This window comes from Pinus tabuliformis, chromosome 2_2 (assembly GCF_031772625.1).
Source record: "Pinus tabuliformis cultivar Carrire ecotype Pingquan chromosome 2_2, CPIR1, whole genome shotgun sequence".
Lineage (NCBI taxonomy): Eukaryota > Viridiplantae > Streptophyta > Pinopsida > Pinales > Pinaceae > Pinus > Pinus tabuliformis.
In genome coordinates this window covers 947,054,853-947,081,268 of record NC_142300.1, presented here as the reverse complement: position 1 = coordinate 947,081,268, position 26,416 = coordinate 947,054,853, and positions in this window count along the sequence as shown.

Genomic DNA, 26,416 nt, shown 5'->3' with positions numbered 1-26,416 from the left:
GTTTTCTTTGGTAAAAAGGGACTACAGAGCAAGATAGCTAGACAAGGAACAACTTCAAGCTGGAAAAAGGATGAAATGGAGGTTAGGGAATGAAAGGAAATTAAGTAGCTCTCATTATGCTAATAGAGGGAAAGTGAGTGAACATTATCTAGGAGCAATTAAGGATTCCTAAACAACATTTATATATGAAGGAACTAGTGCAAATATGAGCAATGAAGTATTCATATTCATAGCTAATTCAGAAGAAAACATACGAAAATCACAGAAATTGAGCACAGAGTACAACTAAGTAACATCTGAGCTATTCTTCTTTCCTGCAATCTAGATCATGATACATAGATGATATACCAAACATAGAAAATGAAAGACAAGTGAGAAAGACTTATTGATCCATGAAGTAGCACTAGAATTCTGTAATCTGCTCTTCAGCCATCAAATCCACACCAGACAGTTCAAAAGCAAAGCATTCCAGCTATCTTTGTTCATAAAAGTTCTCAAAATATACAGCGCAAGTCTAGAATGAGTTTATCAACCAACCAACCTTTATTACATAGCTCAGGGCAGTATTTATAAGAAAAACATGTGTACAGACAAGATCTGATACAGATCTCAGGAAATATCTAGTTTAACCTAACTTAACCTGCAAGTAAAGTAAAAAAATATCCATGTACTGCTGCGCTGGAGGCAGTTGCATCAAAAATGAGGCTATGGGCGTCCTTTGTGGCTCTGTGCTGTGTGTCAGCAATAAGTTCTTCTTGATCTCTGATCCGCTGCTCTTAGGTGGCTTTAATGTGCATTAATCTGATCTGATTAGCTTTTAATGGCTTTAAACTCTCCATTGATACTCTTTGACTTGCTGTGATCTTCTTTAATGCTCATTTACTTTGGCTTTAAGTCCTCCACTGATATTCTTTAAATTATACTCTTTTACGCTGATTTGATACACTTTTTCTCCACTTATACACTTTAATGCTGATAAATCGCCCTTGCCTACCACTTTTTGGCACAAAATAATTGCTACGGTGCTTTCTGCGGGCTTTAGAAGGTCTATCGGCATTGGACGATCAAAATATCATCAAAAAAGGAGAAATACTCATAATGGCTGAGGATTTTGTAGAATGGTGACTGTGCTGAGGCCAAGCTCGTTGTCCGGAGCTAATTTTTCTTGGAGGCGATGAAAATAGATGAAGAAAAGACCAGGCTTCCTTTGCACTGGAGAGTGCATAGACGCCGAATGGAAACATGCAAAAATAGCCTTTTTCCTCTTTAAATAGGCAAAAACACTAAAAGCGGGAGAAATATGACTTTTTAGGGCGGGAGCAATCACTGTAGCGAAGAACAAATCCGGGCCGTTGGATCTAGCGAGGGCAGATCCAATGGCTGCGATTAGATCGCAATATCACATCGGGGGGGGTGATGGGTAATACATATATGGGAAATGTGACGGAGCGATGAGCGATATCGATATCGCGTCGGTGAAGCACCTTTCGATATTGCATCAGAAAGAAATGCGCGGAAGGCTTTAACATAGAGTGGTAAGCGATGCAAAATGGGCAAGCGATATGGATCGATGCGATATAACACAAGCCATTGGATGGGCGGGGTGATCGGACGACGGTCGCAGGATCGCAATATCGCATCGGCAGAGGTCAATGGGATAGAGCCTTTGTATATGCGCGACAGCAATAAGTGATAAAACATGAATTTTGCGGAAAAATGAAGAAATGCGGTAAAAGGGAAATTTTCGGTAAAACGATAAAATGCGGTAAAACGGGGAAAAACGAAGATATGTAGTAGAAATGAATTGCGATAGACGATGGCTTGCGATAGCGATATCGCTTCGGATGCGATAGCGATATCGCATTGGGAGAAATGGAGTGGAGATGTGAAAAGGGGCATATATATATTGCGATTGCCGACTTGCGAAAATCGCATCGGAGGAATGTCATCGGGGCATAAACAAATGGGGCCAACACTTGACTGCTACCTCCGACAGCGATATCGCGTCGGAGGGGGGTCTAATGAAATAGGAGAAGGGTTTTTATGAATGGATAAGGGTTTCTTTGATCGGAGAGGGATAAATAAGGTCGGAAGAGGGTTTTTATACATCAGATGAGGGTTTTTTAGCTTGGAGAAGGGCATTTATGCATTGGAAGGGGGTTTTATGAAGTGATAAGGGCTCTTACTAAGTTTCAAGTAAAATTAGTAATTCCCAAAGCATTATTTATGGTTATATTTCAACCAAAGGAGGGGATATGTATGTAAAGGGGATTTTTACTATATTTTTAATAAGGGGAGGGAAAATAAAGAGGGATTTACATAGTAGAGTTAGAAGTTAATATGAATTTTGATCAGAAAGTGCTAAGCACGAGGAACTTAGGCTTTTAAAGGGAAAATGGACTTATACAAGGAATATGAGCACCCCTAAGTAAAGTAGATCTTTACTTATGCAAATTTTTATGGAATATGATGAAATTTTGTGATATTAAGTAGATCTTAACATCTCTAAGGGCAATTAGCAAATGATTTGTGGAAAAGTATGAAGGGGAAGTTAGTCATGCCTCGCTTGAGCTGCTCCAAGGGAAAACTGCTTTGCATTTGTGATCTGAAGTAAATTAACACTTTGAAACACAAAATTGATCACAATTCTTCATTCTGCAACCTCAAAATTGCCTACCCAGCCTACTTACCTAACATTTTCTCTTCTCTTTGTTTGGGTGCACTTAAACTAGCAAACCCAACTTTTCTTCTTTTCTTTTGTCTATCCTCCTATCCAAATCTACCCTTATACCTTCCAGGGGCTCAGATTAAGCTGTTGAGCACCCTAGCTTCTCTACATATCTAATAATCTACCAATATTAAACAGTTTGGACAGATTTTCATTCTCTGTCTCTAAAACAAGCAATTTAAACCTAGGGAGGCCAAGATTAAGTTGTTTGGCCTTCCCTTAACTGTGAATTTCTTCAAAAATGGAATATAGTAGTGGCATTTGAGCTAGCACACTTTCCTGGCCTCTTATTTGGGGTTCATTTCATTTATTTTTCTCTTTGGCCCATTCATTCTTCTTTTTGCCATTTGATCATTCTTTTAGGGCATACACACTTTACATTTTTTAAATTTTCTGAGTTTTCTTGGAAATATGGAACCTTTGCAACATTAAAAAGATGACATATTTGGCATTTCAACTGTCAATCATGAAATATGAAACCTATTGGAATAGGAGGCTAACAAGCTAAAGAGTATAACTGTCTTTTTATAGTAGTAATGAAACTAGACCAAGTAATAGAGATCTTACCATGTTTCTTGATCTTGTCTTGAGTCCTTGATTCCCACCATACATGTTTTTAACCCTCCATTCTCAATGAAGCGAACTAAATATTGATATCATCTGCTTGAAGGTTCTGAATTCTAATTACACCTCCAATTGATGAATCCAATTATCTAGTTTATTTGCATTAACATCTCCATTGTACATAGGCAACTTGAATTTAACATCAAGCTTCAGAAAAGGTGATTTACCAACCCCTTTTGAAGAATGAGGATGACTATGAGTAACAGTGGTATTTGTGGAAGAGTTTGAATATGCTTTCGAAGAAGAAGATGGTGGATATGGTGGAGGCTTGTCTCCATTCCCATTATTTCCTTTTCCCTTAAATTCTTTTCCATTACCTCCTCTTGAACAACCTTCTCCATTCGGAGGCTTAGAAATTTCTCCATGTAATCTATTGTTCCTTTCTTCACAGAGGACCTTAACCATCTATGTCATCTCAAAGAAATCCTTTTTGAAGGTCTTCTCGAGGAACAACAGACTACATGGAGAAGGTTCCAAACCTCCCAATGGATAAGGCTCTTTAGGACCTTAACCATCTTTGTCATATCAAAGAAAGCCTTTCTTAAGGTCTTCTCATCTTCTGTCATGATAGGTTCTCCTTCATGAGACATGGTCTCTGAAGACTCAACTATAACTTGAGGCTGTACTCGTATTGGAATCTCAACTGCAACTTCTACAACTTGAGGCAAAACTACTTTAGAAGACTTTGGGAACCTTTCTCTTCTTCCCTTTGACCCAATTTCAGGACTTTCAACCAGATTTCCTTCACCTCGTTTGAGATTCAACCTTGTGAGCATGACATAAACTTGCAAAAAATTAAATCCTTCTTTCACAAAGCAAATGTAGTAAGAAAAACCAGTGCTCTGATACTAAACATGATCTAAATTGGAGTAGATTAGTAATGTTGTTCTAATTTCCCATTCATAAATAAACCCAAGATGCTTATAATTTTCTTTTCAAGTGCTTAAGGATTCAAAAAACTTTTTCCATTAACAGATTCCCATGAGAATTTCTTAAGTAAATGTTATAAGAAATTTAACATAGAAACCATATGTTGAACAAAAGAAATATAGCAACAATGAACATCAATATACAACACATAACAAGAACATGATAAAGGAGTTCACCCCTCCTGGGCTATATCTCCTCGCCTCTCTATCATGCTCAAATTACATCAAAAGTGTGTTTACAATGCTCAGTTTCCTCTCAAAAATTCTCTTAATCAGTTCAACATACTCAAAAATGGCCATCTAGCATATTTTTGGATCCAATTTGGATAAGAACTGAAGAAGTTATGATTTCTCCTCGTTTCTCCACTAATTGTTCCACAAAATGCTCTTAAATCGACAGAAAACCACATTTTAGCCCCAAAATTTGCTAACCAGGAGAGAATTTCTCCGCACCGTGGGCCATATCCCATTTGTCATATCACAAATCACAATCAGCGAGTTCAGGTGGGCATAAGGTCTCGTTTTAGTAGCAGAACACTTTCATACGATATAGGCAGATCCGATGGAATATTAAAATGTGTTATAAAGAACCATCGCTTTTGGGGCCTTATTGCTCCTCGCATTCAGTAAATGGCTATGGGCTCTTTAGCACAATGAAACATTTGTGATACGATATCATGGATCCGCTAGAACATAAAAGTATAAAACAATGATGTACTATGTCCAGAACTCAATCTGTGCTAATGTTAGGGCCGATACCTATTCTCTCCTTCACCAATTGCGATTGCGATTTGCGATTGCCTCATCGCATCGCAACTCTGAACCTGGTGGGGGCCAATTTGAAACAACTTTTCCACATACCATTTCGATATGCGATTTTGTGAGAGCCAATGGTGGGCTACCACTTGGCGCATCCTTATTCATTAAAGACTTGCCACATCATCCTAATCCTGTCATGTAGGCAAGTTAAACCTGAAATTTGACTTGCTCTAACTTCTACATACAAACTCGGTTTTGAGTGCCATTCACACTATTGGATTCAGAATGATGAGCTCTTCAATCTGAAGCTGTGTTTAAAAATATTCTGACACTTTGATTTTTGAGCACCTGATCACCTGAGACCAAACATATGCTCAAAATTTACTCACATAGCTTGTTGCTCTATATGCCCTTTTGTACTCTGTACAATGCTTTATCATAGGAAATACTTTGTAGTGCTACATAATAGATGAATCTTTATTACCAAAAACCAACATAATATCTATAACACTTCATTTGTTTACAATCGTCAAACAACACTAACAATACCTTTTATTATTAATCATTAAGATATCAAAGTTTAGGTACTTATATATTCACTTCCTTGTAGCCTATAGTTCCTCTTCCGGAAGATCTCACCACTGAGCTATGAGTCTGCCAATTACGTCTATACTCTCCCCTGAGCTATTCCTCCTTTGAATAGTAGTTATGTGGTCTGTCACATTCTGGTATCTTGAGGCATCAAGACTAAATGTCCATCATCAAGTCACATACCTTTTAGGCTATACTTCGGATTTCCCCCTGGTTTATTCCACCCATCTCAAGGAATTTCTAATGGCAGTATTCGCTCTCCTAACCAATCTTATAATTTTCTTTCCTCCATTCTCTAGCCCCCTAGGCCTTGTTTCAATTCTGCTTTTCAGGATTCATGTGAGTAGCCACCTTAACTTTCTCAAGAGGTTAACAAATGTTTCTTTCATTTCTTGTCAAAAATAATTTAACTCTTAATACTCATTACTTGTAAAAAATGTTTTAGCCACCCAGCCATAATTCTTTAATGTTCTTTATTAAGCATTTGATGACAAATTCATAATAGAAAATAAATTAATAAGTAAAAACGTTAACACAAGTTAAATGTCTGCATAACGTCGGGTGTTACATCTTCTCCCCCATGAGGAATATCGTCCTTGGTGTTGTCTTTGAATTATGAAAATAGTGCAGGATAAGCTTTCCGCATGAAATCATCTTCTTCCTAGGTGGCTTCTTCTAAGCCAAAGTGCTTCCACTTCAATTTAACTTTTGCGATGGCTCTTTTACGCAAGTTTGTTTCTCTTCACTCGAGAATACGAAGAGGTTCAGCTAGAAATTCTCCTTCTGGTTTGACTTTCACTTTTTCACAGACTATCTTCAGAAACTTTCAAAGAAAAAATTATACACTACTTGTTCTAGTAACTGATTTACTTATACATTTTCCCAGTTAATTATATGTTGAGGGTTGCACACATATTTTTTTAACAAGGATACATGAAAAACATTGTGAACCCGGATATGGCTTCGTAATGCAAGCTTGTACGCTACAGGTCCAATCCATTCCAAAACTTGAAAAGGACCACAATATCGAGGTATTAACTTAGCATAACCCCTCCAATGCAACATAATTTTCCTTGGCTTGACTTGCAAATACATGTGATCCCCCACCTAGAACTCCCTATAAGTCCTTATTTTGTCCGCATAAACTTTCCGTATATCTTGGGAAGTTTTTAAGCTCTATCGAATTTTTTTAACTATCTCCTCCATCTCGGCTAGCATATCAAGACCCAATGTTAGTCTATTGACAAGACTATTCCAATCTATGGGCACCCTACATATCCTTCCATACAATGCCTCAAAGGGACTCATTCCCAACGACTCATGTTGTCTATTATAATAAGAAAACTCTACTAAGTGGAAGTAGTCTTCCCACTTTTGCGGTTGCTGCATCACAAAGATTCTTAACATATATTCTAAAACTTGATTCACTCACTTCGTCTGAACATCCATCTGGGGGTGGTACACGGTACTAAATTGGATCTCTGTGCCCAATCCAGAGAAAAGGATTTTCCAAAATGTCGATGTAAATTTTGCATCCCTGTCAAAAATTACCACCTTGGGCTTTTTGTGCAATCAAAAAATTTCTCTGATAAAAATATCTGCAATTTCAATAGTTTTGTAAGTGGATTTTATTGATATAAAATTAGCAGTTTTTCTTATCTTATCAACCACCACCATAATTGAGTCGTGCCTCTTTTTTGTTCGGGGCAAACTTGTGATGAAATCCAAGGTAATTATTTCCCATTTCCACTCAGGAATGAGCAGTGGTTGCAGTAGTCCGATGGGGTGTTGATGTTCTGCTTTCACGAACTGACGCTCCAAACATTTAGCTAAATAGTTTGTAATATGTTTCCTTAAACTGAACCAGAAATAACCTTTCTTGAGAGTTGAAAGTAGTTTCTGGTACCGTGGGTGGGCAACATATGGTTTCTTGTGAAATTCATCTAATACCAGTTGTTTAATAAAACTTTGATTAGGAACATAAATTCGATTTCTAATGTTAGTAGTTTATCCACATTTATGCCATATTCAAAATTTCCCCCCTTATTTTAAGCATTAATTTCCTAATTCCAAAGAAATGCATATTTCGAATCTTTAAGAGATTCTTCTATAATTATATCAGGGAGATTTGATTTCAGTTGACTGAGTGCAATTCATAAATACAATGGAGTTTTCTGCTTAATGCATCGACAACCCGATTTTCTTTCCCCTTAAGGTGCTTCATTTCAAAGTCAAATTCGCTTAAGAAGACTGTCCACCTAGCTTGATGGGCATTTAAACTAGATTCATTAAAGAAATTTGGAAGACTACTATGATATGTTAATAACAGAAATGTCTTCCCTAGTAAGTAGTGTCGCCACATTTTTAGCACATGCACTACTATTGTTAATTTAAGGTCATAAGTAGAGTATCGCTACTCATATTCCTTCAATTTTGTGGGATTCATAAGCTATAAATTTCCTTTCTTGTGTTAATACTTTGCAAACACCTTCCTTAATTTCACATGAAAACAACAAAATATTTCTATGGGTCTGCCACCTTTAATACAGGTGTCATATTAAGTAGATGTTTTAATTTCTCAAAGCTTTTCTAGCATTAAGTTTTCCACTAGAATGTTTGCCCCTTCTTTTGTAATGAAGTCATGTGAAAATAATTTTTTGAGAATCCTTCAATGAATCGATGGTAGTACCCAGCTAGGCCCAAGAAGGACCTAATATCAGCAACATTCTTTGGGGTGGCCCACTCCATAATGGTCTTAATATTCTTTGGGTCTACCACTATACCCTTTGCTAATATGACATGACCAAGATATTATATTTGACTTGTAAAAGTCACACTTTCTATACTTAGTGTACAACTAATTGTCCCACAGGTTCTGCAACACAATTCTCAAGTGATTTTCATGTTCCACCTAATTCTTAGAGTAAATCAATATATCATCAATAAAAATCAACACAAACTTATCTAAGTATGGCTGAAAAATACCATGCATCAGACTCATAAAAGTTTTCGGGGCATTCGTAAGACCAAAAGGTAACACCACGAACTCGTAATGACCATAACGAGTTCGAAAGGCAGTTTTACAAATGTCTTCTTCCTTAATCCTTATTTGATGATAGCCAGATCTTAGATCAATCTTGGAGAACACACTTGCTCCCCGAACTTGATCGAATAAATCGTCAATTCATGGTAAAGGGTATTTATTTTTTGATAGTCAGTTTATTCAACTCACGATAATCAATACATAATCTTAGATTTCCGTCCTTCTCCCATACGAACAATACGGGGGCTCCCCAGGGGGACACACTAGGGAGGATCTAACCTTTATCAAGAAGTTCTTCTAGCTACATTTTGAGTTCTGTTAACTCAAGTATGCTCATATGGTATGGGGTTCTGGAAATAAGAGCTACACCTGGAACTAGTTCAATTGTGAAATCGATATAACGTTTAGGTGGTAACCCAGGTATGGCCTCAGGAAACACATCAAAAAAGTCTTGAATGATAGGAATATCTTCCAGGGAAGACATTTTTCTCTTTTAATTTTTGTATCCTACCTATACAACGTAAATCTGACATCCTTTCTTAATTCATTTTCCCAACTAGTTAGCAATAATAGGACGTAACTTAATATTTTTCTTAATTCCTTGAATTTCCTTCCTTTGTCTTGATTCAGTAAGTTAACTAATAGATTTTCCCCTACACTCTACTAAGGGACAATGTCCTTCCAACCAATCCATCCCTATTAGCACATCCTATGAACCAAAAGGGAGTATATTTAGATTAACATAAATGTGTTGTCCTAGAATATTCACAGGACAATGTTCTGTTTTCGCAACTTCACCCCTATGGCTAGTTGGACTAACCAAGGTTTTTGAAATTTACTACTTTGCAGTTGGAGTGACCAACTGTGTTCTTTCCCCAATGGATTTTGTCCTCTGTGGCATCATGGAGGATTTGTCTCTTTTGGAGTTTTGTTAATAGTTTGGACCAAACCTGAGGGTTGATATGGGGCATCCAGTGTTTTTAATCAATCCATTCTCTCCAACTGTCCCCTTCTACGTTACGTTTCCAATAATGACAAACCCTGCTCCTACCTTTTTTTTGCATTTAAGACTTAATTAATTGATATTGATCCTTATCTAGTCCAGGCCTTTTCTTTTAGGCAGCTTCCCAAAAGAGTGTCTTGTCTCCATTACCAACCTCCCAGAAATTGTGTTTTTGGATGATAGCCTGACTCTCCTATGTTTGGTTCCATATTATCGAACCTTTGATGGTACAGTTTAGCCTTATTACTTGCTCCTGCGAGTGGGTGGGATCGTACTTTGATTTCCATATGGTTCCCCAAGGAGGATTTGGGATTTGCAATCCATATCCAAAAATTTTTAGCTCCCAAGGCCTTCCCTACGAGCTCAGTGTACCTGAGCCTTAGGCCACCATATTTTTTGGGCCTACAATTTTTTTCCCATGAAACTAGATCCCATTTCTATTTTTTCTCTGCTCCTCTCTATAAGAAGTTCCTTTGCATATTTCTAATTTCATTGGAGATCACGTTTGGGGTAAACAAAGCCAAATATAGGTAGTGCAGGATCATCTGTAAAATAAATTTTACAAGAACGAGATGATCTACCAAATTCAAAGATCAGATGTTCTAGTTGACTAGCCTCTTTTCTACTTTATTTATCAAAGCTTCCTAAGAGGCCCGGGCCAGAGGCCTGTCAGTCAAGGGAACCCCTAGATATTTGGAGGGGAGATAGGTTATAGAGAATTCAAGGATTTGTGAAATGTTTCTTCGAATAAGCAGAGGAGTATTGAATAATAATAATTTATACTTTTCAAGATTTATGGAGGTACCAGAGGTCGCAGAGAAGTCAGACAGAATGGTCTTGAAGGAGGAAGATTCTTTGACAGTGAGGAGCCCCATAAGCAGAGTGTCATCCACAAATTGTTGGTGCGTGGAGGGAGGAGCAGAGGTGATGAGCCCCAATTTTTGGTACAATTTGGGCTCATTTGGCCTACTTACCTTGCTCAACCATTCATCTTTTATCACTTATGCATTCATTTCTTGGTATATTCGTGTTATTTGTAGGAAGAAGGGCAGGCATTATATCTATGTGGCTAATACATGATGATTTCAGGTTTTTGGCATTAAAGAGAGCAAAAGACCACGCAAGTGGAGACAAGGAGACAGCAAAGGTGACATTGCTGGTTTTTAGGGAGGTTGTCCACAGTCTTGATGACCTTCCTCGTGATTTTCACCTTAACTCCGAGCTCCAACAACTCTCCCCACCGAGCTTAAAGGCAGCCAACAGATTCTACAGGATCAACAGTTTAACTTTCAGTTGGACAGCCAAGCTCCACGAATGGAGGAATCCAACTTGATCTTCATTGTGTATAAATATGAAGGCCGTAGCCTTTGATAGGAGCTTTTTGAAATTTTGAATTACTATTGTAATTTCTGAGCACGAGTTACAGCTCGGTGTTTGTTTTTTTGTAAGCCGGTTTTGGCATGACATTAGACTCTTGATTATGAATAAAGGCAAGCATATTTGGATCTAATTCTGAGTTTTTAAGGGAGCTATAGCTCTCAGGTTAGGGCCCAACCTGAGAGAAATAGACCTCCTCTTCCTTGTATTGTTATTTGTTTCCTTGCATCACTTTGTTTCCTCTGTTTTGACATGCATTTAGAATTTACAGTCTGCTGATTCGATTTCTTTTGTGTAATTGAGTAGGATTAGTTTACAGTTCAAGTGCTTTCAGTTGCTTAGATTAGAATAGGAGGATTGTAGTTCATTGGAGCTCCAAGAAAAGGTTGATAGTGCCTTCACTGCCATCTCTGTTTAGAGATTGGGGTGCAGTCTGTACCAACCACCAAAAAAACACAGTCTTTTTACTTTCATGCAAGCTACAACACAGTCATTTTAATTGTAGATCCATCCATGCACTTTGATCTTGAACCATACTTCTTCATTCCAAATCCATGCACGACTTCTCTTCACGATTTACATTGTTGTTCATTTGTTTAATAGCACAGGTAGCACAGGTTAATGAATTCTCGTTTTTGGTGCAAGACATAAGCAATTTGTTTTATTTACACTGCTCAGCATCATTCCATTTCCTTCTTCTTCTTCTTAACCACGCCTAAAGCCACCTACTCGACCTCTGTTCAGCTCGTTTACCTTCCAACTCTTCCATTGTCCACGTAGCTCCATTTGCTTGACCTTTCATTGCTTCCATCCTTCTATCCACCAACCAACTTCATGCACTCTTTCTCCATCTTATTTCTCTCCCCCTGAGCCATCACAAGCTCCATCTCCATATTACCTATCCACCCATACTGCTCCATCTCTTCACCATCACCCAAAACTCCCACGGTAGAACATCCTGTAGAAGTTAGCAGACTTCCTGTAGAATTCCTGAGTTTCCTGTAGGATCCCCTGCAAACATCCTATAGAAGCCTGCAAACTCGGTTGCCGAGCACCTGAACGTTGTGGACTTCTGTGGACTGATGCTAGGGATCCCCTGGGACCTCTCCTAGCCCCCCTGACCTTCCCCAAGCTTTCCTTCCCTTCAAACCACCTCTGCACAACCAAACCCTAATAAGAAACAAAATCATAATCACTCCAACCACTTAAGCAAAAATACAAAAACAATGTTCTTTTCAATGGAAGTAGTTTAAGTTCATGCATTTCATATCACTAGAGGTAATGGCATCATTCTTAGACATTTTCACTCCCACCATTGCATCATAGAGATTAAGCTAGTCAGATTAGGGTTTACTAGGGTTTCCATGTTTTGGTTGGCTTTCAGTTCATTTTTGCAAAGTAGATTAATTTCCTTTGAGATAGCCTTCGTCAATCATTTAGCAAGCTTCTTCTGAGAGCATATAGAAGTTGGCTTGAGCCCTAGCGGACTTGTGCCAGCTGACCAAGTGACAACTGCGACAAGAGCTAGTACTTGTGCATACAACACCGTCGCTTCCAAGTTTGTACGAACTACCGGGTTGATAAAATTAGAGATAGGAAGCCTCAGGAGTTGTAGCATTATTGCTACAATACTGGAGCCCACCAAGAGGCATTAGGTTGGAGACTGGAAAGCTCGTTGGCCGACAAGGCTACCGATATGGAGTGACTAAACCCTTTAGGCATTATAACAAAGAGAAAGGGGGAAATTGGGCCCCCCTACCTGATGCCCCTAGAGAGGTGGGAGGGCAGAGAGGGGGATCCATTCAGGAGGATGGAGAAGTAATCCATGTAGATCTTCAAAAAATTACTAGTGGCATGGTGAACGTCTCAAAACTCAAAGTGGAAGAATCTGGATAATCTTAGCATTGGATAAGATTGCTCATCATCTCGATTCCAACAGTGTGAACGACACTCAAATATGATTCCAAATGACAAAGTTAGAACAAGTCAAAGTTTGAGTTTTGACTTGTCTAGGTAGCAAGGAGAAGATGACATGGAAATGTTTTAACGAATGAAGGAGCACCATGTGGTAGATTTCTACTGGGCCCCACATATTGGATACCGATGAAAAGGAGGAGCCGCTTAAGGAGAAGCATCCCCTAGAATTACCGGTTGTGATTGCAATATTGCATATCACAGGCTGGAGGAGGGAAAAAAAGGTTAAGAATCAGCCCTAGCAAAGACCCAGTTGCAATGTGATATTATCGCATATCACAATCATAGAACAGGGATGGTGTTACAAAAGGCATCGACAAAAAGTGCCGATTGCGATATTTCAATGGGGGGTTGGACCCAAAATTTTATATATTATGATCTATAAATATCAGCAGGTCCACCATATCACAGAGCACTGGAGCTGGGTTGATACACTGATGGGTTCCATGCTAATTGCGGTTTGCGAGGAGGATCTGGACATGATATTTTGTATGGGGTGTTCTATAAATTTGGAGGGTCCGTATATCGTAGGATGCTTCTATCTTGGCTTGGATTGTCCGCTGATAAGTTGGAAATGCCAAAAACATGCCGTCGAGACTCATGCGTAGTTGACATGGGCTTTCCTTGTTAGAAAGGGACTTCACTATTGTGGTGAGTTTGTTTCCATGAATCCTTCTGACTTGATTCCGCCTACTAACTTGGGTTCTTATGTTATAACTTCTCTTATTTTGAGGGATATTGCCATGCTTATATATATGAATGCTTGTGTCAAGAGAAAGCGGAGAGGACTGGATGAATACTCAATCTATTGCACACAACGGACCCTGACCCTGGCAGTAGGCCAAAACCTTACCTTGAGCAATAGGGAAGTTTTGATAAGGTTGCAGAAGGATTGATTGTCCAAATTAGGAGTTTGGATAGGAATTTTTACACTATTTTTCACGATGAGTTCAATGGTATTGTCTATTTCTAAAGGTGGGCTCTCCATTCTCTACCCACATTTTAGCTTGGAGGTATCAGAGTTTTCATAAAGCATACATAGTTGGAAACTCTATTTGATTTAGGTTCCCAAGAAAACTTAATCTTAGAGCCCTTAGTGAAAAGGTTAGGCCTTGAAACTAAACCTCATCGAAGGCCATAACTGCTTGGTTGGGTAATCGATAAATCCAAATTGCAGGTCACCAAGCAATGTAGGTCGAGATTTATAATTGCTTCTAAATTAGTTGATGAGTTAGAATTAGATGTAGTACCTTTAGACATCTATGGAATCATCTTGGGGAATCCATATCTATATGATATAAAGGTTGTTTCCTTTCGACATGAAAGCAAAAGCCACCTGACAAAGGATGGGGTAGAGTATATAGTCAGAGCTCATCATACAAAAGTTAGTGCTAGACATGTCACTATAGGACAAATTAGAAGAATGGTTAATTCTAGTAAAGGGTGCATGCTCATGGTAGTGAGGGCGAAAGAAGCCAAGATGGTTGATGCTTTTAATGGATGTGATCCCAATCATAAGAAGGAATTATTTGAAATTATTTCTGACTATGATGAATTGTTTCAGGAACTGAGAGGATTTCCCCCTAAATGGGAAATCCAACATGAGATCCATTTGCAGCGAGATTCTCTTTTACCAAATGTTGGCATGTAAAGGATGGCTTCTATCAAGATGGAGGAGATCAAGAAATAGGTGTAGGTACTGTTAAATATGGGAGTCATCAAAGATAGTTCTTCTCCTTGTGGGTCATCGATTGTGTTGGTGCACAAGAAAGAAGACACATAGAGAATGTACGTAGATTACAACGTGCTGAAAAAGATCAGGGTGAAGAATCTATACCCTCTCCCTTGCATTGATGAATTGTTAGATCAATTGAAAAACGTTGTTTATTTTACAAAGCTGGATTTTTGTAGTGGTTATCACCAGGTTAGAAATATAGAGCAAGACGTTTGGAAAAATGCGTTCAAAACCAACTAGGGTTTGTTAAAATGGATGGTGATTCCATTCAGATTGTGCAATACTCCAACGACGTTTTTGAGGGTAATGAATGATTTATTTAGGCCTTTTATTGATCATTTTGTTCTTGTGTATATGGACGATAGTCTTCTGTATAGTAGGAAATGGGAGCAACATATGTGTCACATAAAGAAAGTGCTTGATGTTCTGAAGAATGAGAAACTATAGTTGAAACTGTCAAAGTGTGAGTTTGGGAAGACTGATATTATTTATTTAGGCCATATCCTTGGTAATGGACAACTAAGGATAGATCCCTGTAAAGTGGAGGCGATAATGAATTTTCCTAGGCCCATGAATGTTAAGGAAGTCTGAAGTTTTCTGGCCATGATGCAATATTGGACAAGGTTCATTGCAAATTTCTTTGTTATCATAGCCCCCTTGCATGCCTTGACTAGTGTGAAGGAGGCCTTTCAATGGGGAGGAAAACAACAAAAATTCTTCGACACAATGAAAGAGAAGATCAACACAACACCAGTGCTAGCCTTACCAGACCTTCACCAACGTTTCGAAATTGAAATAGATGCTAGCAGATATGCCATGGGCGTTGTATTGATGCAGCAACACAATCTTGTATGTTACCATTTAGAGAATTTCTCCCAAGCTGTTGTGAATTATCCTATGTATGACAAGGAGTTGTACACCTTGTTCCAGAGGGTAAAGAAGTGGAAACACTATTTGATCGGCAAGGAGACCATCATCCACATGGATCATCAACCCTTGTAGTATCTTTAGTCACAGACCAAGCTTCAGCAAGCCCGCCACTTCAGATGGATGGGATTCCTCTAGCAATTTCATTTGGTAATAAGATATAAGAAGGGCACCACCAAAAAAGTAGTATATATGCTTTCTTGCCCTCCTATTTTTGCATTTGTAGCTTTCCAAAATGTTTCTTTATTGTTAGAGAGTTATGGTGAACAATATCCTAACGATAGTGATTTTAAAGAAATCTATCAAAACTGACCAATGGAGCGCAGGTGGACAATTATTACTTGCAGGGAAATCTATTGGACCACCTTGGAAAACTATGTATGCCCGATGATGAAAAGGTTCATGTAATGTAATAGAATCATAACTCTCCAGTGTCTAGTCATTTTGGAATTGTGAAAACTTTATGTCAATTGTAGAGTTTTTTCTTTTGGCCTCATATGAAAAACACTGCTTTGTAAAGTGTTGTGTGTTGTGTTCTGTTTCAAATCCCTCTAATAGAAAACTTTAGCTCTACACACCACTCACTATTCTGAGTAGACCATAGGTGTTGGGAATAGGTCCCCTGGGGGTCAATTTTGGGGTTAAAAATCCAAGTTTGGGTAAGAAGGCCTGAGGTTTGTATAAAGAAATGTAAAGTCTCTGCATTTTGTGGTCACGAAGTGTGAAAATATTTAACGTCAAAAAGGGTTTTCCGCCCTTAGTCTAGATATATTGTGTTGGTTTTGGAGATCCTAGAGGAGTCTAAGTTAGAGAAGTAAGTGAAGTAGAAGTACTGGATGAGTTTGTAAGGGGCTAAGAGTGAGAGTCTTAGCATAGGAAGAGTCTCTAAAACTGAGTGGGTAGAGGCCTAGGGTAGAATTTTGTAGCTGAGTGTGCAGGCCCCTAGAGCTATTTGCGTAGGGAAGATAGAGTCTATATTGAGAATCTGAATCATCAATAAAGAGAAGTATTCTGAAATTACTATGTACTTTCCATCTGTGTGCGCGTTATTTTACTTCTGCTATGAATGTTGCGATTAAGATATGCTGAATACTGAGGTTATGAATTAATTTTATATTGATGCATGAATCACTTTTCCAGATGAGCATACGTAAGAATATATGTTTACGCGAAGATAATGGTAATGCGTGTTAAAGTTAACTAATACTTAAGCTAATATGGGTAGACACAGAAGTAAGGATAATTATAGAGGTGTGTAAGCACCTGATCTGTCTATTTAGGTTTTGCGAAGGGTGACTAGAGATTTTCAAGGAGGCTCCAAGGACGAATAAGAGAAGTACATTGATAAGCCCAAAAGGTCTTATTGATCTACATGAAGGTAGAGCGAAGGTCTAAAAATCGACATCACAACCATCCCAGGGTGTGGAAACTTGGTTCCTGCATCCCGCCATACTACTTCGAGTGAGACTTTAGTCTGCACTCCACAGATTGATGCCGAAAGGGCCCGCAGTATAGCGATTTTCTTGGTTTCTTAATGTTGAACCTAGGTCAAGGCCCATCAAGCCAACAAATGGTTCTGTTGCCAAGACCAGGATCTGCATAACGAGATGTGTGATGTAGCATCATTGGAATCCAACTAAGAAAGAGATCGAAGGCTAGTTGGATAGAAAGATCCAAGAATTCGCAGCGCAAGAGAACAGGAATCTGCGATTGACAAAAGAACAGTGGTTGGATAGATATTTGTACACAGAAATACATGAAATCTTCTTTTGTTCCTTCCTGGTTGAGTTATACCAGTGGATTGCGAAGTTGGTAGACAGCCAAGGGAGGTGGAGGCTCGACAATCCGATTGTTTGGACACCGGAGTTAGTGTGGAGATTAGAAGCCTCTAAAGATAAGATCACATGCGCTATCAACCATTGGCTCAATCACATCATAAGATGGTTTGTGACAAATTTTACGGTCGATACTTCTGTCAGTTACAGCGAAGCAGAGCACCAATTCTTCAAAGGACCACGAGGTAAGTATTTGAAGTCACTAAATACTTGGATTGAGATGCCCTTGTGTAAAAAGCAGGTCATGTAGTTACCTTGATGTTTGGAGCTACACGAAGTGGAAGGTCTTTCAGGGATGGAGGAAGAAAAGTTCCTGAGTATAGCCCGTTGATTGAGCCTCCTTTGAGCAACGATAAAGGAGTAGTGTAGTCTTCTCCACTGACCATTGTTCAGCTGATAATACAAGGGTTCCTGCGAATATCTAGACTGCCTCCATCCTCGTCAAATCCATCCACACTACCTCCATCCTCACCTACACCACTCACCCCTTCGCCCACACCATTGCCACCTCCACCACTTTTCAATATGGTGAACTCCGTAAAGCTACCTATATTCAAGGGTGTAGGAAATGAATATTCGGACTAGTTTTGGTTTGTCACGAAGGTTGTATGGGAAGCTTAGGGTATCACATATGACCAAATGAAGAGAGCCACATTGGTTAGTGCTTTACAGGATCGGGCACTAACATGGTACATTAAGTACAGTACTGATAACGCAATGTCTGCATTGGAAAATATCCAGGCTGCACTAAATAGAGAATTAAGTAGACCTAAGTATTAAGCTTAATCAATTGTGGGATTAAAGGAGATTATGATGAAGCCTAGGGAGATGCCATGAGATTTGGATTAGAGTTTGAAGTGTGCGATCCGTGAAGCCAACATGAACCTAATTGATGGGAAACATCACGAATGGTTCGTGGCCTTGCTCCTGCCACACCTAAGGGTTGTGCTATCACAACAGAAAATTGGGACCGAGGCCGAAGCTATGTAAATCACGATGAGATTGCATGAGACACCAATGCAGGATGTTAATCTGGGGGTTCAGCAGATTCACGCGCAGTTGCAGAACCTTTTCCTTCAAATGCACAGTCTGAAGAAAGATAGAACAACTTAGTTGGAGGTGCGTGAAGAAGTTTGGTGCCTAAAATGCAAAGGTCAGGGGCATAACAAGGAGCATTGTCCAGTCTTTGCAAACTATTTTGTAGCAGGGGGACCAATGCCTCTAAGGCTAGAGCCTATGGAAGGGCCTGTGCTATGGTGTGCCATATGCCAAGTAGGTGGGAAACATGCAACCAACAACTACCATTTGCTACAAAAATTCATATAGACACCACAACAAATCTTCTAGATTTTTTGTCAATCAGTAGGTCATGATGATTACAATTGTCGTAGTTATGAATTAATGATGGAAAGGACACCTGCATACATGGTGCAGGTAGAAACGCGACCTTCGAACCAAGGCATTAGGGGAGAGTGAGGTGAGTATTAGGGGTGCAACTGAGGCTGAGGTGGAGGGGCCCTCGTAGAGACTAAGGGCAGGTTATTTGTTATAATTGTGAAGGACCGGGACACTACGCGATAGACTGTCTGAATTTGACGTGACTATCATGCCGCTACTGTACTCATTTTGACCATGCAACTCAGGATTGCCCTATATTGTTGGCTAACATTCATGAGAAGGGAGTGTAGCCTCCGCAACCGACACAGAACGTCCAGATGATGAGGGTTGAGCCTCGTGAGGAAGACCCTAAGGTAAACATTATGCTACGGAGTGGAACGACGGATGACAAGTGTAAAGGGAAGCATCCTACAGAAGGTGAGTGGGTCCACAAAGCACCAGAAAAGGAGACTGGGTTTGATCTAGAGTGCATAAAAGAAACATTTATATAAGAAAAGAAAAGCTTCACTGAGGCCTCTACCTCAACAAGCTAGGAGAAACTAGTTGAAGAAATGGACCTATCCATGATTACCACGTTCTTAGAGTCTTGCATGAAACTGCTCCGCAATAGTAAGTTTGTGAAATGACTGTAGGAACTTATCAATTGGTGTGTTGGCAAGGACGGTGCTACTGAAAAATTGTGCGTAGTCAAAAATCTTGGTAAGCATAAGGCAAGGACTAGACGTGAGATGAGACTCACCTTACAGATAGGGGAATACGAAATGGACCAAGTTATCTTGGATCTAGGGTTCAACGTTACTGTTTTGCCAAAATAGACATGGGAAAGAATGGGGAGACCTATTCTCCAGTGTTCTTCAATCCAGATAAGGATGGAGAATCAATTAAAAATTATCCCAATGGAGAGGCTGCAAGGGTTAATAGTCGACATCGAAGGAGTGAGCACACTAGTGGATTTTGAAGTAATAGGGATCGTGGATGATCGCAATCCTTACCCTGAGCTCCTTGGAATCAATTGGGCCACTAATATGAATGGGGAAATCAACCCAAAGAAGTGAAAGATGATATTTGAAAAGAAATCACTCCACATAGTGGTGCCACTAGATCCTGCAGAAGGACCGCGCTATACAGAACCAGTCTGCAATCATGAAAGTGATGATGATTTGGACCAGATTTTCAAGATAATGGCACGAGACCAGGATTAGGTAAATCCAGCAGTAGATGGACGTATTACATGGGATCGCGAGAGCTCCTACACATCAGATTTAGATGAATAACTAGAGCACTGGCAGAACCGACTACATGAATTATCTATGTTGTGTTGTAATATGATGATGGCGTGGGTGTAGGCGTTAGAGCAATCTCCCTAATCTGTCTGTAATTTCTTCAATGTCCGGATCAGCTTCTCTTTCTCTTTCCCTATGCGTATCAGTCATTAATTGATAGCCTCATTGTCCCTCCGAATTCCTTTTCCTTTCCAAGATGGAAAAACAGTGGCTTTATTTGTATCGGCAGTAATTCTAAAAGAATTACGCCAACACACTATCACAGGCCTTACAACACTATCGCGGATTTGCAAAGGAAGGACTTACGCAACACACTATTGGGGCAGTAATTCAATAGAATTACTTTATAACATAATCCCGCTTTATATTGTCTCTTTTACCTTTTCCCCGATGCGATATCGCATCAGTGATCGCTATCGGCGGGCTTTGCAATGGAACACAGGCTCCCGCGGACCCGACCCACATTATAAGCTTCCTTTATAATTTCGGCGGGTCCGGTTATTGACGGTCGCCACAACTAACAACTTTCCCACCTCCGAAATGATGGACCCGACGATATATATATATCGTAGTCTATTTTACTTCGGCTCCGGATATGGAATGCACAGTCGGAGGGTTAGCGGACCCGATGCCTTATAGAAGTTGCTGAATAATATTTCGGCTCTGGATTTCGGAGCTCACCCTTGTTGCGCTATGGCTCCTTTCGGACCTGAAAGGCTTTATAAACTGGACTCTATCATAGATCGGCTCCGGGATTTCGGAGCGGATCCTTCCACTATCAACAAGCCTTCCGATGCGATGCAAGGGTTCAGCGGACCTGATATGGATTACACTTGACTTGATAAGGGTTTCGGCAACGATATATGTTAGATCTTCCACAATATAGTTCTAAGTCCCTTCTCTGATTCGATATTTAGTCACAGACCTAATATGGGTCTGGACCAATATTAATAATCTCCCACGTCCGCTACAGTGGCCGCCAATGGAAAATTGCATGAAATTTTAATGTAAACAGGAGTATGCGCAGAACTTATAAAGGATGATTAAAGGCCTGTGGATGCATAAATGGTAAGGAAACGACAAAATGCCAATTTACACAACAGATACACCATACGTAAATATTAATACAATTCTACACAATCAACACAGAGAATAAGAATCTATGCATGCATATTATCTGAAATCATTGAATAAGAAACGCTGAGAGAAAAGTTAAGAATAATAATGCTCTGGCTTCGCTCTTCTCTTCTCTATCCCTTAAGAGCTCTGCTTGCCTCTTTATTTATCATCATGGATAGGCCTTCTCATTCCTTATCCGATACAAAAGCATGCTTTACAGAATGATTTAAAGCGTGAAAAGCTTTACTACAACTTATCCATCTGAGCATAAATAGCATGTTTTATTTCTACTTTATCCTATTTTTTTAACTAAGAAAACATAGAAATTGCAGGCTAAAGGACCCCACTCCCTTGCCTGTAGATTTTTTTGGATTTTTGGAATAATTTGGAAGATTTTTTCCCTCTGAGTCATATGCTCCCGCATCAGACTCCCAAGGTAGAAAAATTTCGTGATCTCCTGATCATGTGTTCATATCTATGTTTGCCTGGATCCCATATCTTGTGCTGCCATTTTCCACTTTTCGCTGCTTCTGTTTGTTGTTCTTCTCCAGGTCTCCACACTTTATGCTGCATCGCCGCACTGACTAGGCTTTCATAATCTTCTGCTATCTTTCTTTTTCTGCTTCTCCTTTGTTTCACTGTTGTTGGCCTTTTCCGGGATACTGCCATCATCAGTTTTCTGATGGTTTCAATCTCTTGGTCCAATAAATCTCCCAGATGTTGATTTCTTGTTGTCTGCTGAGCTAAGACAGCTTGCTCAATTTTTACTCTCTCTATTTGTACTGTCACTTGCTGACTTCTTGCTTCTATGCTGGTCTCTGTTCTGACTGCCACCCGATCATCCACACCCTCTTGTCTTCTAGAATAGAGAACTTCTTTTCCCTTCATTTGACTGCTCAACTGAGTCAAATGTTCCTCAGCACTGGCGACAATACCTGCATTCACAAAAAAATTTTTAGAATAAAAACCATAAGGCTTCAGTGCCTCTTCTGCTGCTGTCAATGTTGTCTCAACTGTCACTATAAAGGTGATCTCATGTGCTGCTCTAGCTGTCACTATAGATGTTGCTACCGCTGCCGCCATAGATGTTGCTTCCTCCCAAACTTCCTGACCCTCTGCAACACTCTTTGGCTCACCACCTTCTTTGACAATCTTTAGTAATTGTCCACCATAATCTTGATTGATTTTTTCAATCAAATCAAGTTCTTCAAACATTGTAGCCTCATCTTCTAACATTGTAGCAGCTCCAAAATTCTGCCCCACAGTTCTCTCTTGGCTAATTAGGCAAGCCAACTCTTTATTTTCACTCATGGAAACAAGTTTCTGCATATGAGACATGATTGCCTTATCTTCTTTTTGCAATAGTTTTTCTTCCCTCGAGACAATTCCAAGTGATGGATTGTCTTCTACATCACCTGCACTCACAAAACACTTGTTAAAATTAAAAACATAAGGTTGTTGTGCCTTATCTTCTTTTGGCAATAATTCAATTTGTTGCTCTGTTTTCTCCTTCTCCTCTGTTAGCATACCAGCATGCTGATTCGAATTCTTAGCAAAATTCATGAGACTGTCCATTAGTATTTCTTCCACACCATCTGTTATAATGATGCCTTCCTGCTCTTGTCCACTGTACTGAACTCTTTCATTTGCAATCTCCCTGTCATACTCTGGATTCTCCAACAAGTATTCCAATAATGCAATTTCTCTGTGGCATTGTTGCAGCATTTCATCATCACTTACAGTCCCTGCATTCACACACAAACTGTCAGTTTGAAAATCACAGAGTTCAACAGTCTTAACTGTTGCTTCACTTATCCGTGCTACAAACTGATCTACTTCTTCTGCATCCATAACAACTTCCTCTTGTGCTATAGCAGCTTCACAAGATTGCACATCCTCCTCAGCCCCTATAACCACATAAAAAGTATCAGCTACATTATCCAGCTAGTCTGGATCTATCCAAAAACTCAAGAAATCATCAATGATCTCCTCTTCTATTTCACCAATGGAAACCTCCACTTTCAACTCAGCTTCTCTGAGTTCTTCATGACTCAACTGTATACTTATCATCTGCTCCAGGTATTCCTTTCCTCCAAGTAATAGGGTTTTTGAATTAGTCTTCTGTCCCGGCTCATCTTCTTCTTGCAGAGGCAACAATGTATGATTGATACCATCCTTTCCAAACTTGTAGGTGTTTCTCTTCCCATCATGTATGGCTCCTTTGTCATATTGCCAAGGTCTTCCAAGCAATATGTGACACACATCCATAGGCATCACATCACAAACAATTTCATCTGTGTACTTTCCCACTTGAAATTCCACTTCACACTGTTCACTTATCAACAGTTGATGCCTTTTGCAACCATGACACTTTATAAGGTGTTGGATGCTTCCTTGTCTTCAACTTCAATTTCTCTACTACTTCTGTAGAGACTAAATTATCAATGTTGCCACTATCAATGATCATCTGGCAACATTTCCCTTGGACTTTGCACACTGTCCTAAATAAAGTCTTCCTTTGTGGCGGTTCAGCCATCTCCTTTGCTGGCTTAAGCAAGACTTTATTAACTACCAGAGATTCTCCTCTTTCTGGTGTATTTTCTTCTTCTGCTACTGCTGCCACTGGCATCTCTCCCTCAGCTGGAGCAACAATTGCATTCCTCTGCTTTGTTTCTGCATTCTCTGGGCACTCAAAAGCTCTATGTCCCAGCTTGTTACATCTGTAACATCTTATTTCTCTGCCTCCTCTTCCTCTAGAAAAACTCCCTCTACCTCTTGCATCACCTCCTATGGGTGCATGCTGGGTTGAGCTACTGCTAGCTCCTTCTCTAGGTGTTGTAGATCCTCCTCTACCACCTTGACTTCCTTTTCCTCTGAAAGTCCCTCTCCCTCTGGCAGACTGCTTCCTCATGAGTTTTTCCTCAGCTTTCAGCGCTATCTGATAAGCTTCCTCTACTGTTTTAGGAGACAGCAGACTTATCTCATCCTGAATGTCCATCCTAAGGCCATTCATATATCTAGCCACCTTCTCATCTGTGTCTTGGGCTTCTCCAACTCTTATACTCACCTTATAGAACTCTTCTGTATATTCTTTTACTGTTAAAGCTCTTTGTCTAAGATTTTGCATTTGTCTAAACAATATTTGCTGATAATTACTTGGCAAAAACTTACCTCTTAACTTTTCTACCATCCTGCTCCAATTCTTGATTGGCTACTTACCAAGTCTCTTCCTTTCCGCCTACACACCATCCCACCAGAGTGCTGCATGGCCTTTTAACTTGGTGACAGCAAAATTTACTTTCTTCTCATCTTCTGTTTCTTCATAATCGAAGAATTTCTCCATGCTATTAATCCAGTCAATTAATTCTTCTAGATTCAGTCCTCCTTGATATACCGGTACTAATTGATTCCATGGCCTGGCTGTGGATTTCAACACTGACTGAAAGAACCTCATCTCAGGAGTAACTTGTACAGCTTCCTCCTCTTCTGCAGCTTCAATTTCGGGCTCACTGACATCTCCATCATCTATGTTTCTGTCTGAAGTTAACTCATCCACTCTAGCTCGCAGCTCTTCTACTGTTTCCATTAGTTCAACATTTGCAACAGGCCATCCTCTTCCACCACGTCCTCGTCCTCTTCCAACTCTGAAAGCCATCCTTCTCCTTCTCCTGAGATTCAATTCAATGTCAGTTGATGGCTCTCATACCACTAATGATGGCGTGGGTGTAGGCATTAGAGACAATCTCCCTAATCTGTCTGTAATTTCTTCAATGTCTGGATCAGCTTCTCTTTCTCTTTCCCTATGCGTATCAGTCATTAACTGATAGCCTCATTGTCCCTCTCAATTCCTTTTCCTTTCCAAGTTGGCAAAATAGTGGCTTTATTTGTATCGGTAGTAATTCTAAAAGAATTAGGCCAACACACTATCAGAGGCCTTACAACACTATCGCGGCTTTGCAAAGGAAGGACTTACGCAACAGACTATCGGGGCAGTAATTCAACAGAATTACTTTATAACATAATCCCGCTTTATATTGTCTCTTTTACATTTTCCCCGATGCGATATCGCATCGGCGATCACTATCGGCGAGCTTTGCAATGGAACACAGGCTCCGACGGACCCGACAATCTATATATATACTCCCCCTATGCTGATTTCGGGTCCGATATATATATCGGCATTCGCCCCAACCGATAATCTTCTTCCTCCGAACTGACGGACCCGATGCCTCTTTCTGAACCGCCCTATAAATATTTCGGGTCCGGATCTTTTCGGGGTCTTGTTAGTCGCTCCTCCAAAGTGTTACAAGTCCTCCGCGGACCTGATCCACATTATAAGATGCCTTTATAATTTCGGCGGGTCCGGTTATCGGCGGTCGCCACAATTAACAACTCTCCCACCTCCGAAATGACGGACCCGACGATTATATATATCGTAGTCTATTTTACTTCGGCTCCGAATATGGAATGCATAGTCGGAGGGTTAGCGGACCCGACGCCTTATAGAAGTTGCTGAATAATATTTCGGCTCCGGATTTCGAAGCTCGCCCTTGTTGTGCTATGGCTCCTTTTGGACCTGAAAGGCTTTATAAACCGGACTCTATAATAGATCGGCTCCGGGATTTCGGAGCGGATCCTTCCACTATCAACAAGCCTTCCAATGCGATGCAAGGGTTCAGCAGACCCGATATGGATTACACTTGACTTGATAAGGGTTTCAGCTCCGATATATGTCGGAGCTTCCACAATATAGTTCTAAGTCCCTTCTCCGATGAGATATTTAGTCACGGACGCAATATGGGTCTAGACCAATATTAATAATCTCCCACGTCTGCTACAGTGGCCGCCAATGGAAAATTGCATGAAATTTTAATGTAAACAAGAGTATGCGCAGAACTTATAGAGGATGATTAAAGGCCTGTGGATGCATAAATGGTAAGGAAACAACCGAATTCCAATTTACACAACAGATATACCATATGGAAATATTAATACAGTTCTACACAATCAACACAGAGAATAAGAATCTATGCATGCATATTATCATAAATCATTGAATAAGAAACATCGAGAGAAAAGTTAAGAATAATA